This window comes from Lagenorhynchus albirostris, chromosome 1, assembly GCF_949774975.1.
Source record: "Lagenorhynchus albirostris chromosome 1, mLagAlb1.1, whole genome shotgun sequence".
NCBI lineage: Eukaryota > Metazoa > Chordata > Mammalia > Artiodactyla > Delphinidae > Lagenorhynchus > Lagenorhynchus albirostris.
In genome coordinates this window covers 34,132,249-34,147,565 of record NC_083095.1, presented here as the reverse complement: position 1 = coordinate 34,147,565, position 15,317 = coordinate 34,132,249, and the positions used below count along the sequence as shown (strand labels likewise).

The window sequence follows — 15,317 nt, the reverse complement described above, 5'->3', positions numbered from 1 at the left end:
ACGAGAGCAGTCTGCTCATAAAGCAGTGTTTTCTCGAACTAGTTTAAGACATTGGCCCCTTTTAAATGCAAGTGATATGCTCTTAACCCCCATTTCTGACTTCAGATTTATTATAATATCACAGACATATATAGAATTATAAAACTAGCTAATAACTCTTCTTATTAAATCATACTTATGAAACCATAAAAGTGGGTTGTATTGAATAAACAATACTATTCAAAGTAATTATTCTAATGTTACAGATGATCATTTGCTAAATTAAATTACTACTTGCAATATAAATAACACAGCATAGCTTCTTTTGAATTATATGTGTGCGTGTGTGTGTGTGTGTGTGTGTGTGTGTGTGTGTGTGTGTGTATTTACTGTAGTTCATGTGATGACTCAACTTTGAACTACTACAAAACCTTCTTCTGTTTGGGAAGGGTAACGTCATTTGGCCCTTACCTGGGCATGAATGCATTTACGTTTGAATTCTGCTATTACTTTTTTCTTATTCGTCTCTGACAATTAAAGTTGTACCACTTGGCATCACTTGATTGAAAATACACATTAATATCTGTTGGCAGTTTTTAATTATAAAATGCCTATACTAGTATTTTGAGGCTGTCACTGAAATGGAAATATAAAATTTAAAAATTCTCAGAGACAATTTACAAAACTTTGAATATGTTCACCGACTACAGTTTGAGAAACACAGTTGTACTAGTCTTGTAGAAGTTTTTTCCTGAATATTGTGGGGGAAGTTTAGGGACACTCTGCTATTGAGATGTAGGATGAAAAACCTTTGTCTTTTTTTTTTTTAAATTGAAGTATAGCTAATTGACAATGTTTTGTTTGTTTCAAGTGTACAGCAAAGTGATTCAGTTATACATATACATATATGTATATATTCTTTTTCAGATTCTTTTCCATTATAGAAGACCTTTGTCTTTTTAAAGTGTGTCCATGCTAGTATTAGAAAAAACAGTAGACTCTAAAACTATTTATAATTAATGAAAATAACATGAGAAGAATTTAAATATTACCTATATAAAATGAATTGTGGTTATGGTTATTTATGTTGCTTGTTATCATTGATTTCTAAATATCATACAAAACAGTTATTATACATATTGTTAATTATGTATTAGGTTAAAATAATGAGATTTTCTTGCCAAAAAAGACCTTAAAGATCATTTAGATTAGCCTCTTCATTTTATAGATGACAATGAGGCCGAGAGGTGACCTTACTTGTTCTCCTATTTTTAGCATAGGAGAGGGCAGATGAATGGATAGAATGTAAGATCTTTTGGGTGCCAGTTCTGAGATTTTTTCCTACAGTAGGATTCTCTTTTTTTCTGAGATCTACAGAATGATGGTGGTGCTTCTTTGAAAATGCTTCCAGTGTATCTTGAACAGGCCCGTACAAATACCAAAAAAATGCACAAAATGCCAAGATCTAAATTTTTACTGTTTCAGAGAATTTTCAACAAGGTAACTTCAGTTGTTGGTATATGAGTAGCACTGAAGTTTGCTGTCTCTTTCCCCTCTATCTTCTTTTACCTTCATTTCTTGATATTGTGCAAATGTTTTCTGCTGTAAGGGAACTAGTACCAGTTACCAATATTTAGAAAACTGGTATATCAAGAAAAATTTGAATATACTATTTAAACATTCTAAGAAGGAAAAGTCTTATTTTCAATGAAAGTTGTTAAAATCCAAATTATTTTACTGAGGTGTGGTTTTGACAGGGTTTTCTCTTGTTGCCATCTATGTTCTTGATTTTCTCTTGTTTCTATCTGTGTTCTTGATTGTATGTTTTTTGAGAAAATGCATTGCTCTAATTTATTACGTAATGTGATTTCTTTTGAAATATTAATGCTCATAAAATATTTAAAGCTGTTTAGAAAAATTAATTAAAATGTATTATATTTTAAGGACATAAGGGTTTAAAATCTTTGGCAAGTGGAAACTGTTTTTGTTTTGAGTAAGGCAAATATTACAAGGTTAAACTTTTTATTATTATTTGACAAAAGCATAAAAATATTTTTTTTCTTAGTTTAATGGTAAATTTCATATGGACCAGAATTTCTTTTCTTTTACTTTTAGCTGTCCCATCATGCAAAGTGGGTTTAACTTATAGGATTATGACTTATCTTAGATACTAATAAATATTGAAAATTTAAAAAAATAGGAAGCTAGGCCAATGCGTTTAAAATAATTAAAGTTTTGTTAATTACAAAATTGGAATAGAATGTTTATGACTTGTGAGATCGAAGAAAAAGGTATGTATGAACCCAATTTTGACATTTATTCTCGTCATAAATGTAAAAATTCAGGATTTGCATTTCTGTGAAAGCCTAATGAAGTTTCTCTAATTGTGAAATAGAAACCCTACACTCTAGATATATGTAACTAAGCCATCAAAACTCTAGAGTTACATTTTATTGTTGTGTAATGTTACTGTATGATTTTTCAGAAATCATATAATTTTTGGTTTACTTTGATTACTTTCATATTAATTACTGAAAGCAAACACTGTGGGAATTCTGTGAGGTAAGAAACGTCTTTTACATTTTTTTTTGTTTTTCGTAAGTGCCTTGTGTTTGCTAACTCACATTTGAAGTCAGATTATCCTTAAAGATACCCTATATTCATTCAGGTGGCTGAAACTCATAGACTAGACTAAACCTTCATTTTATTTCATTAGTTAGTGAGAATAATTCTAGAAAAATTGTATCTTTCTTTTGTGTAGCTCTTTATAATTTATAAAACTTTGTTTTTATTGGTTTTTTAAAAAAATAAATTTACTTATTTTTGATTGTGTTGGGTCTTCGTTGCTGTGCGCGGGCTTTCTCTAGTTGCGGTGAGTGGGGGCTACTCTTCCTTGCGGTGCGCAGGCTTCTCATTGCGGTGGCTTCTCTTGTTGGGGAGCATGGGCTCTAGGCGCACGGGCTTCAGTAGTTGTGGTATGTGGGCTCAGTAGTTGTGGCTTGTGGGCTCTAGAGCACAGGCTCAGTAGTTGTGGCTCACGGGCTTAGTTGCTCCGCGGCATGTGGGATCTTCCTGGACCAGGGCTCGAACTCGTGTCCCCTGCATTGGCAGGTGGATTCTTAACCACTGTGCCACCAGGGAAGTCCCAAGTCTCTGTTTTTATTGTTGACTGGAGCAAAAAGCTAGAAACAACTTAAGATTAATGAGTGGGTGATTGGCTAAATTAATGGTGGAACATCCATACAATGGAATACTGTGATGTTGTTAAAATGAATGAGATAACCCAGGAATGTATTCACAGGTTGTTTAGGAAAGGATTAACTCAGCTGGGGTGGGTTGCTCAAACCCAGCATATTCCCAAGGAAGTCTTATCTTCAGGACTGCCAGCTCCTGGGAAATGAACTCAGAGCCTTTGGAATATTCTGCTTAATAAGAGTGTTTTTATATGCCTGATGCCTTGGTCCACACAATACCAGTTGAATCAGGTAGTTTATACAAACTGTGATTTATGGAGAACACCGATTTGGCTCTGGGGACTAGAATCTCAGTAGCTAAGGTCAGTCATGCAGGCCCTGCATGGTATGTGACTGACTCCCAGTAAAAACTCTGGACACCAGAACTTGGGTGAGCTTTCCTGGTGGACTTTGCTTCACATGTGTTGTCACACATCATTGCTGGGACAATTAAACACGTCCATGCAACTCCACTGTGGGATGACACTTGGAAACTGGTACCTACCTGGTTTCTCCGGGGCTTTGCTCATCCTCCTTTTCCTCTTTGCTTATATCAATCTGTATCCTTTTGCTGTACTAAGCCATAACTGAGTGTAAGAGCTTTTCTGAGTCCTGTGAGTCCTTTCAGTGAATCACCGAGCCAGAAAGTGGTGTTAGAGACCCCTGACACACAGGGGCATCAATAGATAGGTGCAAGAATGTTTATGAGAGCTTAACCTAATTGCTCAAAACTGGCAAAATTTAGTTATTAGTATTGCATCAACCTTAATTTATTGATTTTGATTATTGTACTATGATTATATAAGATGTTAACATTAGGAGAAGCTGGGTGAAGAGCATATAGGAACTCCCTGTACTCTTTTTGCAACTATTTGGTGAATCTAAAATTATTTCAAAATAATAAGTTAAAAAAAGAGAATGTGTTTTTATGTTCATAAATTGGCTCTGGAAGCTCATTAAGAAACTCCATTGGTTGCATTTGGAGAAGGAAAACGGGCTGGAAGAGGACTTCTATTTGATGCACTAGATCTCTTCCATTTAGTTGTCTGGTCCTGTAGATATTACCTAATACCTCTTCAATTTAAATGCTGCTCTTCGTCTTTCAGCAAATCTATCTGGCTCCATTTTCAATATATATTAAGTACCATCATAAGATTAATTCCCATCATCTTCAATGCTATCTACCCTGGTTCTGGTTGTTTAAGAATACTGGCTTTGGAGTTAGGTGTGGGTTTGAATCATAGCTTCATTGTGTGCTAGTTTTATGACCTTGAGTAAGTTATTTATCCTAGTTCCAACTCTTAGTTTCCCATTTGAAAAATGGGGATAATAATATCTGACTCATAGGGGTGTGAGGATTAAATGAGACAATGTCTGTAATGTTCTTTGTACAATGTTTGACACATTCAGTAAGAGGTAGCCATTAATCATTAACTTTAGTAGTTACCTCATTCCAGGTGCTTGGTATATTTTATCTCTCTCCTCCTGTTTTTTTTTTTTTTTTTTTTCCTCAGAAGGCTGCAAGCTCCTCAAAAGGAAAAATCATGTCTTAGGGCTGTATCCCCTTCTGGCTGTTTTGTTGATGGTTGCTGTTACTGCCTAACCCTCCTATACCTGGTTCACTCACTTATTCTTTGGATCTCAGTCACTCTTCTTTTTTTTTAATCTTTTTAACACAGACTTTATTGAAACATAATACTAATACAGAAAAGTACACAAATTATAAATGCATAAGTCAATAAGTGTTCACAAAGTGAGCACATTTGTATAGTCAGCACTAGATCAAGAAACAGACCATTACCCCAGAAGCCCTCATGTCCCCCTTCTAATCAAGGGTAACCGATATCCTGACTTCTTACAACACCAGAGGTGAGTTCTATGTATCTTTGAAATTTAATAAATGGAATCATTTAGTAAATACTTTTTGTGTGTCTGGCTTCTTTTGCTCAGCATTATATTTGTGAGATGAATTCAGTGTAAGCATGTAATTTAAGGTTGTTTTTTTAATTTAATTTATTTTTTTATACAGCAGGTCCTTATTAGTCATCAATTTTATACACATCAGTGTATACATGTCAATCCCAATCTCCCAATTCATGCCACCACCCCACCCACCCTCCTCCACTTTCCCCCCTTGGTGACCATACATTTGTTCTCTACATCTGTGTCTCAATTTCTGTCCTGCAGACTGGTTCATCTGTACCATTCTTCCAGGTTCCACATATATGCATTAAATACAAGATTTGTTTTTCTCTTTCTGACTTACTTCACTCTGTATGACAGTCTCTAGATCCATCCACGTCTCTAAAAATGATCCAGTTTCGTTCCTTTTTATGGCTGAGTAATATTCCATTGTATATATGTACCACATCTTCTTTACCCATTCGTCTGTCGATGGGCATTTAGGTTGCTTCCATGACCTGGCTATTGTAAATAGTGCTTCAAAGAACATTGGGGTGCATGTGTCCTTTTGAATTATGGTTTTCTCTGGGTATATGCCGGGTAGTGGGATTGCTGGGTCATATGGTAGTTCTATTTTTAGTTTTTTAAGGCACCTCCATACTGTTCTCCATACTGCCTGTATCAATTTACATTCCTATCAGCAGTGCAAGAGGGTTCCTTTTTCTCCACACCCTCTCCAGCATTTGTTGCTTGTAGATTTTCCGATGACGCCCATTCTAACTGGTGTGAGGTGATACCTCATTGTAGTTTTGACTGGCATTTCTCTAATAATTAGTGATGTTGAGCAGATTTTCATGTGTCTCTTGGCCATCTGTATGTCTTTTTTGGAGAAATGTCTATTTAGGTCTTCTGCCCATTTTTGGATTGGGTTGTTTGTTTCTTTAATATTGAGCTGCATGAGCTGTTTATATATTTTGGAGATTAATCCTTTGTCTGTTGATTCGTTTGCAAATATTTTATCCCATTTTGAGGGTTGTCTTTTCATCTTGTTTATGGTTTCCTTTGCTGTGCAAAAGCTTTGAAGTTTCATTAGGTCCCATTTTTTTATTATTTATTTATTTTGGCGGGGAGGTATATGGGCCTCTCACTGTTGTGGCCTCTCCTGTTGCGGAGCACAGGTTCCAGACGTGCAGGTTCAGCGGCCATGGCTCACGGGCCCAGCTGCTCCGTGGCATGTGGGATCTTCCTGGACCGGGGCACAAACCCTTGTCCCCTGCATCGGCAGGTGGACTCTCAACCACTGCGCCACCAGGGAAGCCCCCATTTGTTTATTTAATTTCCATTACTCTAGGAGGTGGATCAAAAAAGATCTTGCTGTTATTTATGTCAAAGAGTGTTCTTCCTATGTTTTCCTCTAAGAGTTTTATAGTGTCCAGTCTTACATTTAGGTCTCTAATCCATTTTGAGTTTATTTTTGTGTATGGTGTTAGGGGGTGTTCTAATTTCATTCTTTTATATGTAGCTGTCCAGTTTTCCCAGCACCACTTATTGAAGAGACTGTCTTTGCTCCATTGTATATCCTTGCCTCCGTTGTCATAGATAAGTTGACCATAGGTGTGTGGGTTTACCTCCAGGCTTTCTATCTTGTTCCATTGATCTATGTTTTTGTTTTTGTGCCAGTACCATGTTATTTTGATTACTGTATCTTTGTAGTACAGTCTGAAATCAGGGAGTCTGATTCCTCCAGCTCCGTTTCTATCCCGCAAGACTGCTTTGGCTATTTGGGGTCTTTTGTGTCTCCATACAAATTTTAAGATTTTTTTGTTCTAGTTCTGTAAAAAAATGCCATTGGTAATTTGATAGGGATTGCATTGAATCTGTAGATTGCTTTGGGTAGTATAGTCATTTTCACAATATTATTTTTTCCAATCCAAGAACATGGTATCTCTCTCCATCTGTTGGTATCATCTTTAATTTCTTTCATCAGTGTCTTATAGTTTTCTGCATACAGGTCTTTTGTCTCACTAGGTAGGTTTATTCCTAGGTATTTTATTCTTTTTGTTGCAGTGGTATTTGGGAGTGTTTCCTTAATTTCTCTTTCTGATCTTTCATCATTAGTGTATAGGAATGCAAGAGATTTCTGTGCATTAATTTTGTATCCTGCAACTTTACCAAATTCATTCATTAGCTCTAGTAGTTTTCTGGTGGCATCATCTTTAGGATTCTCTATGTATAGTATCATGTCATCTGCAAACAGTGACAGTTTTACTTCCTCTTTCCCAATTTGTATTCCTTTTATTTCTGTTTCTTCTCTGATTGCCGTGGCTAGGACTTCCAAATATGTTAAATAAGAGTGGTGCAAGTGGACATCCTTGTCTTGTTCCTGATCTGAGAGGAAATGCTTTCAGTTTTTCACCATTGAGGATGATGTTTGCTGTGGGTTTGTCGTATATGGCCTTTATTATGTTGAGGTAGGTTCCCTCTATGGCCACTTTCTGGATAGTTTTTTAATCATAAATGGGTGTTGAATTTTGTCAAAAGCTTTTTCTGCATCTGTTGAGATGATCATATGGTTTTTATTCTTCAATTTGTTAATGTGGTGTATCACATTGATTGATTTGTGTATATTGAAGAATCCTTGCATCCCTGTGATAAATCTCACTTGATTATGGTGTGTGATCCTATTAATGTGTTGTTGGATTCTGTTTGCTAGTATTTTGTTGAGGATTTTAGCATCTATATTCATCAGTGATATTGGTCTCTTATTTTCTTTTTTTGTAGTATCTTTTTCTGGTTTTGGTATCAGGGTGATCATGGTCTCTTAGAATGAGTTTGGGAGTGTTCCTTCCTCTGCAATTTTTTGGAAGAGTTTGAGAAGGATGGGTGTTAGCTCTTCTGTAAATGTTTGATAGAATTCACCTGTGAAGCCATCTGGTCTGGACTTTTGTTTATTGGAAGATTTTTAATCACAGTTTCAATTTCATTACTTTTGATGTGTCTGTTCATATTTTCTGTTTCCTCCTTGTTCAGTGTTGGGAGGTTATACCTTTCTAAGAATTTGTCCATTTCTCCAGATTGTCCATTTTATTGGCATAGAGTTGCTTGTAGTAGTCTCTTAGGATGCTTTGTATTTCTGCGGTGTCTGTTGTAACTTCTCCTTTCTCATTTTTAATTTTATTGATTTGAGTCCTCTCCCTCTTTTTCTTGATGTGTCTGGCTAATGGTTTATCAATTTTGCTTATCTTCTCAAAGAAGCAGCTTTTAGTTTTAGTGATCTTTGCTATTGTTTTCTTTGTTTCTATTTCATGTATTTCTGCTCTGATCTTTATGATTTCTTTTCTTCTGCTAACTTTGGGTTTTGCTTTTTCTTCTTTCTCTAGTTCCTTTAGGTGTAACGTTAGATTGTTTATTTGAGGTATTTCTTGTTTCTTGTGGTAGGCTTGTATAGCTATTAACTTCCCTCTTAGAACTGCTTTTGCTGCATCACATAGGTTTTGGATCATCATGTTTTCATTGTCATTTTTCTCTACGTATTTTTTGATTTCCTCTTTGCTTTCTTCAGTGATTGCTTGGTTATATAGTAATGTATTGTTTAGCCTCCATGTGTTTGTGTTTTTTACATTTTTTCCCTGTAATTGATTTCTAATCTCATAGCGTTGTGGTCAGAAAAGGTGCTTGATGTGATTTCAATTTTCTTAAATTTACTGAGGCTTGATTTGTGACCCATGATGTGATCTGTCCTGGAATATGTTCCATGCACACTTGAGAAGAAAGTGTAATCTGTTGTTTTTGGATGGAATGTCCTATATATATCAATTAAATCTATCTGGTCTATTGTGTCATTTAAAGCTTGTGTTTCCTTATTAATTTTCTGTTTGGATGATCTGTCCATTTGTGTAAGTGAGGTGTTAAAGTCCCCCACTATTATTATTCTTTTATTTTTATTTTTTTTTGCCGTACACGGGCCTCTCACTGTTGTGGCCTCTCCCGTTGCGGAGCACAGGCTCCGGACGCGCAGGCTCAGCGGCCATGGTTCACAGGCCCAACCGCTCTGCGGCATGTGGAATCTTCCCGGATGGGGGCACGAACCCATGTCCCCTGCATCGGCAGGCGGACTCTCAACCACTGTGCCACCAGGGAAGCCTCCCCACTATTATTGTGTCACTGTCGATTTCCTCTTTTATAGCTGTTAGCAATTGCCTTATATATTGAGGTGCTCCTATGTTGGGTGCCTATATATTTATAATTGTTATATCTTTTTCTTTGATTGATCCATTGATCATTATGTAGTGTCCTTCCTTTTCTCTTGTAACGTTCTTTATTTTAAATTCTATTTTATCTGTTATGAGTATTGCTACTCCAGCTTTCTTTTGATTTCCATTTGCATGGAATATCTTTTTCCATCCCCTCACTTTCAGTCTGTGTGTGTCGCTAGGTCTGAAGTGGGTCTCTTCTAGACAGCATATATATGGGTCTTGTTTTTGTATCCATTCAGCGAGCCTGTGTCTTTTGGTTGGAGCATTTAATCCATTCATGTTTAAGGTAATTATCGATATGTATGTTCCTATTACCATTTTCTTAATCGTTTGTGTTTGTTTTTGTTGGTCCTTTTCTTCTCTTGTGTTTCCCACTTAGAGAAGGTCCTTTAGCATTTGCTGTAGAGCTGGTTTCGTGCTGCTGAATTCTCTTAGCTTTAGCTTGTCTGTAAAGCTTTTGATTTCTCCATGGAATCTGAATGACATCCTTGCCAGGTAGAGTAATCTTGGTTGTATGTTCTTCTCTTTCATCACTTTAAGTATATCATGCCACTCCTTCTAGCTTGTAGAGTTTCTGCTGAGAAATCAATTGTTAACCTTATGGGAGTTCCCTTTTATGTTATTTGTCGTTTTTCCCTTGCTGCTTTCAATAATTTTTCTTTGTCTTTAGTTTTTGCCAATTTGATTACTATGTGTCTCGGCGTGTTTCTCCTTGGGTTTATTCTGTATGGGACTCGTTGCACTTCCTGGACTTGGGTGGCTATTTCCTTCCCCATGTTTGGGAAGTTTTCGACTATAATCTCTTCAAAGATTTTCTCAGGTCCTCTCTCTCTCTCTTCTCCTTCTGCGACCCCTATAATGAGAATGTTGTTGAGTTTAATGTTGTCCCAGAGGTCTCTTAGGCTGTCTTCATTTCTTTTCATTCTTTTTTCTTTATTCTGTTCTGCAACAGTGAATTCCACCATTCTGTCTTCCAGGTCACTTATCCCTTCTTCTGCCTCAGTTATTCTGCTATTGATTCCTTCTAGTGTAGTTTTCATTTCAATTATTGTATTGTTCATCTCTGTTTGTTTGTTCTTTAATTCTTCTAGGTCTTTGTTAAACATTTCTTTCATCTTCTTGATCTTTGCCTCCATTGTTTTTCCGAGGTCCTGGATCATCTTCACTATCATTATTCTGAATTCTTTTTCTGGAAGGTTGCCTATCTCCACTTCATTTAGTTGTTTTTCTGGGGTTTTTTTTTCTTGTTCCTTCTTCTGGTACATAGCCCTCTGCCTTTTCATTTTGTGTATCTTTCTATGAATGTGGTTTTTGTTTGACAGGCTGCAGAATTGTAGTTCTTCTTCTGCTGTCTGCCCTCTGGTAGATGAGGTTATCTAAGAGGCTTGTGCAGGTTTCCTGATGGGAGAGACTGGTGGTGGGTAGAGTTGGCTGTTGCTCTGGTGGGAAGAGTTCAGTAAAACTTTATTCTGCTTGCCTGCTGATGGGTGGGGCTCGGTCCCCTCCCTGTTGGTTGTTTGGTCTGAGGTGACCCAACACTGGAGCCTTCCCTGGGCTTTTTTGTGGGGCTAATGGCGGGTTCTGGGAGGGCTCACGCCAAGGAGTACTTCCCAGAACTTCTGCTGCCAGTGTTCTTGTCCTCACAGTGAAACACAGCCACCCCCCGCCTCTGCAGGAGAACCCCCAACACTAGTGGTTAGATCTGGTTCAGTCGCTATGGGGTCACTGCTCCTTCCCCTGAGTCCTGATGCGTACAATACTTTGTGTGTGCCCTCCAGGAGTGGAGTCTCTGTTTACCCCAGTCCTGTCGAAGTCCTGAAATCAAATCCCACTAGCCTTCAAAGTCTGATTCTCTAGGAATTTCTCCTCCCATTGCCAGACCCACAGGTTCTGAAGCCTGACATGGGGCTCAGAACTTTTACTCCAGTGGGTGGTCAGTCACTCTTCTTAATTACACTCCCAACAATGTGTACAAAACTCTGTGCTAGGCACTATGAGATCATAATGATGAATAAAACATAATCTTTGCCCTTAAGGCATGTATAAATAAGTTACTTGTAGGAGACAGATAACTTTCTGTGGTGTAATGGAGAATGAAATAAGTACCTGTCTACTGTTGTTTTTCTGTTTCTAACAGATTTGTAAATACCTTGGTACCCCCTTCTCTGTCCTTTACTTGGGACTACAGATTACACAGAGAGAAATAAAGGGAGGTAGCATAGATCTTCATAGGCTCCAGCTAAATTCTATCACGTCTAACCTTGACCCTTACTGTCCATTCTCATTCAGAAAGAGAGTGTTCTTTTGGAGACAGATAGTCGTTAAACTGATAAAGTATAAGCATAATTCGAAAGTTGAGTTGGTTGGAAGAAGTTAGAGAGGAAAGCAAGTTGCAGCTCTTAGATTTTAGTGTTACTTTGCACATATTACATGGTGCCTTGATGTGTTTGTAGAATTTTCCAATTGAGAATCTTAAGGTTGTGGTTGAGTGGCAAACTTCAATTCTCAAGTCAGAACAGAGATGCAGAGAAATGAGGTGTTTTATCCAAGACTGCTCAAGACGTATTTGCATAACTGAATACTATCACTTGCTACTTCTCTCTTGGATTATTATTGCAGTGTGTTAATTGGCCCGCCTATCTCTTTTTCTGTCTAGGTACCTACATAATTTTCCTAAAGTATATCTCTGATCTCATCCTCTGATTAGAAGCATTGCATGGCACCATCTTTTTTATGGAATAAATCTACTAGAGTATCATCACTATGAGGGCAGAGAACTTAGCTGTTCTGTTCACACTTGTATCCATTGCATCTAGGATGGGACGTGGCACAGAATAGTTACACCAATCAGTATTTGTTGAATGATTCAGTCTAAGTTCCTGATAGGATATTCAAAGTTCGCTTTCATATGCTTCCAACCTACGCCTGCTACCTTTCTCTTTGGTGCCGGCTGCTGGTCTATCCCTGTCACCCTCTGTTTATTCTAGCTGTGGATGCCCTTCGCTTTCATCTCTCCCTTTCTAAACTTTACTCTTCTTTCATGTCTGAGCTCTCAAGTTTTCTCTCTTTTCTGAGATTTTTGTGTCACTTGATTCTTAGATACCAATTGATTCTACACACAGGTTTTAGCCTCAATCAATTCTATCTTCTTTTATAATACATATGGTCTTAACTTCTTAATTGGAACTTTAATCATTTATTGCTTTGCAGTGTTACTTAAATTTTTGTATGTTCATGTCTGAGCTCCTTAGTTATATTAGGAAGCTCCCTGAAAACAGAGCTATTTTTATGTATCCTTTAGAGCTGCTTATATAGAATAGTATCCATATTGAATAGTGTCTTAGATTAAGTGTCCAGTATATATTTGTAGAATGATTGTATCACTTTTTCTAGTCATGCAATTTATGAAATGCATATTTAATTAAGTGCCTACCTGAGCTCTTACAATACCTAAAGGGAAAGCATTCTAACATTCTTTATAAAAAGTGAAAAGATACTTGGAAACTAAACTTAGATCTCTCCCCCATCCCTTTTCCTTCTCCTTTAAAATTGATTTGTTCATAATTTGAAAGCTCCGTACCTTTAATTTAATATGATATATGAACTTCTGTGAGATATCATCAATCAGGATTTTATACAAAGAGCTGTGATCGTCAAGGTGGGAATTTAACATTAGTGCTCTGTATATACTATTACTCTAATGCCTTATTTAGAAGTTTAATAATATTGGATGATATTCTATTTTATGATTTTTAACTTATCAAAGGAGAGCATTGTAGAGAAATGGGATCTTGAGTTTAATGGAGTACTAACAGCTCACTGTTTGATTAAATTCAAATAAACAGTTTGAAATACAATCTTGGCTATATGAGAGGTTGCTCAAAGGATACTCTCTTGTGTTTTTTAAAGACAAAAATTATTGCTTTGGTTCATATTATTGTATGTCCTTTGTCTATCTTGAATGTGTTCATTGAGTTAATTCCACTTAACTTCCAAGTACATACATGTTGATATGTTGTTAGTGTTTTAATTTTACATTTTTTTTTTAATTTTACACTTTTAAAAACTTTGTATTAGTGCTCACTTCGGCAGCACATATACCAAAATTGGAACGATACAGAAAAGATTAGCATGGCCCCTGTGCAAGGATGACACACAAATTCGTGAAATGTTCCATATTTTTGTCTGTCATACAGAGTGAAGTAAGTCAGAAACAGAAAAACAAATACCGTATGCTAACACATATATATGGAATCTAAAAAAAGAATGGTTCTGAAGAACCTAGGGGCAGGACAGGAATAAAGACGCAGACATAGAGAATGGACTTGAGGACACAGGGAGGGGGAAGGGTAAGCGGGGGTGAAGTGAGAGAGTGGCATGGACATATATACACTACCAAATGTAAAATAGCTAGCGGGAAGCAGCCACATAGCACAGGGAGATTAGCTCGGTGCTTTGTGACCACCTAGAGGGGTGGGATATGGAGGGTGGGAGGGAGACATAAGAGGGAGGGGATATGGGGATATATGTATACATATAGCTGATTCACTTTGTTATACAGGAGAAACTAACACAACATTGTGAAGCAATTATACTACAATAAAGATGTTAAAAAAACAACTTTGTATTAAAAAAATTTTTTTATTCCGAGCTTAATTCTTTAACATCCTAAATCTTGATTTCTTTTTGGAAGCTTCTAGTTTTATCATTTCTATTTTTCATCAGTTTGTTTAGCCAGTAACTTTATTTCTCAGATAATTTATAATTTTAGTAGAGCTAGAAGTCCTAGGCAAAGTTTTAGTCTTAAAAGAAAACAACTTTAATTACTGCAGTTAGAATGTTTTCCTTCATTGAGTAAAGGAATTAAAGTAGGCATTTAATTGGCTTTATAAGACTTAAGGAAATTTTCCAAACATTTGAGTCTATGTAAACACATAACAGCTGTAGTTTAAAGGTTTTAACTGTCTTCCAATACAACTAAAATAATTTAAAATAGAGGATATTAAAAGTTAGGTATTTCTTTTGTTTTTTTAAGTATAATTGATTTTTTTAAAAAGATTATTTATTTGGCTACATTGGGTCTTCATTGCTGTGCATGGGCTTTCTCTAGTTGCCACAAGCAGGGGCTACTCTTCATTGTGGTGCGTGGGCTTCTCATTGTGGTGGCTTATCTTGTTGTGGAGCACAGGCTCAGTACTGCGGGTTTCAGTAGCTGTGGCACGTGGGCTCAGTAGTTGTGGCTCGTGGCCTCTAGAGTGCAGGCTCAGTAGTTGTGGTGCACGGGCTTAGTTGCTCCGCGGCATGTGGGAGCTTCCTGGCCCAGGGCTTGAACCCGTGTCCCCTGCATTGGCAGGCAGATTCTTAATCACTGCACCACCAGGAAAGCCCTCTTATTTGTTTTGATTCTCTTAATGTTGATTCAGTCTCTGCTGGGAAGTGTCTTATTAAAAATAAAACATTAAATCAAATGATAGCTTTTTAATCCCTAATACTATTTTGATTGTTATAGGAGAGAAAAATAAATATATGTGGGTAGAAGGAGAACAACTGTTCTCGTTCTTACCATTAACGGTTTGAAAACCTAAACTTCTTTTAAAAGTTGATCATAAATGTTTGGGTTTTGAAGTCCCTTTTAAGATCAAGGACCTTATTTAGTATCTCAGAGTTTGTATTGTTTTACTGGCAAAAGTATGTAGTTGTTGAAATTGGTCTAGTTTATTTAAATCATCTTGAAATACTTGAAAGGCTGTAAATTATAAACAGCTGCACCTTATCGAGTACTTACTTTGTTCCAGGTATTGTAGTGAGTACATTTCAAACATTTTTCATTTAATATGTTAAATAACTTTATGAGGTAGGTTATATTATTCCTGTTTTATAGTTGAAGAAATTGAGGTTTGTAAGGGTTAAATAACTTTCCCAGAACCACACGGCTAGGTAAGTGGAA

General features: G+C 36.7%; 1 protein-coding gene and 1 non-coding gene across 2 annotated transcripts in view; both read left to right on the top strand.

Annotated features, from left to right (window-relative positions):
• RAD51B (RAD51 paralog B) overlaps positions 1–15,317 on the top strand; it is a 610,290-nt gene that overhangs the window by 61,006 nt on the left and 533,967 nt on the right. The window lies entirely within an intron of this gene.
• On the top strand, positions 13,447–13,553 carry LOC132505888 (U6 spliceosomal RNA). Its single transcript, XR_009535582.1, has one exon. It is a non-coding gene; the product is annotated as a U6 spliceosomal RNA (small nuclear RNA).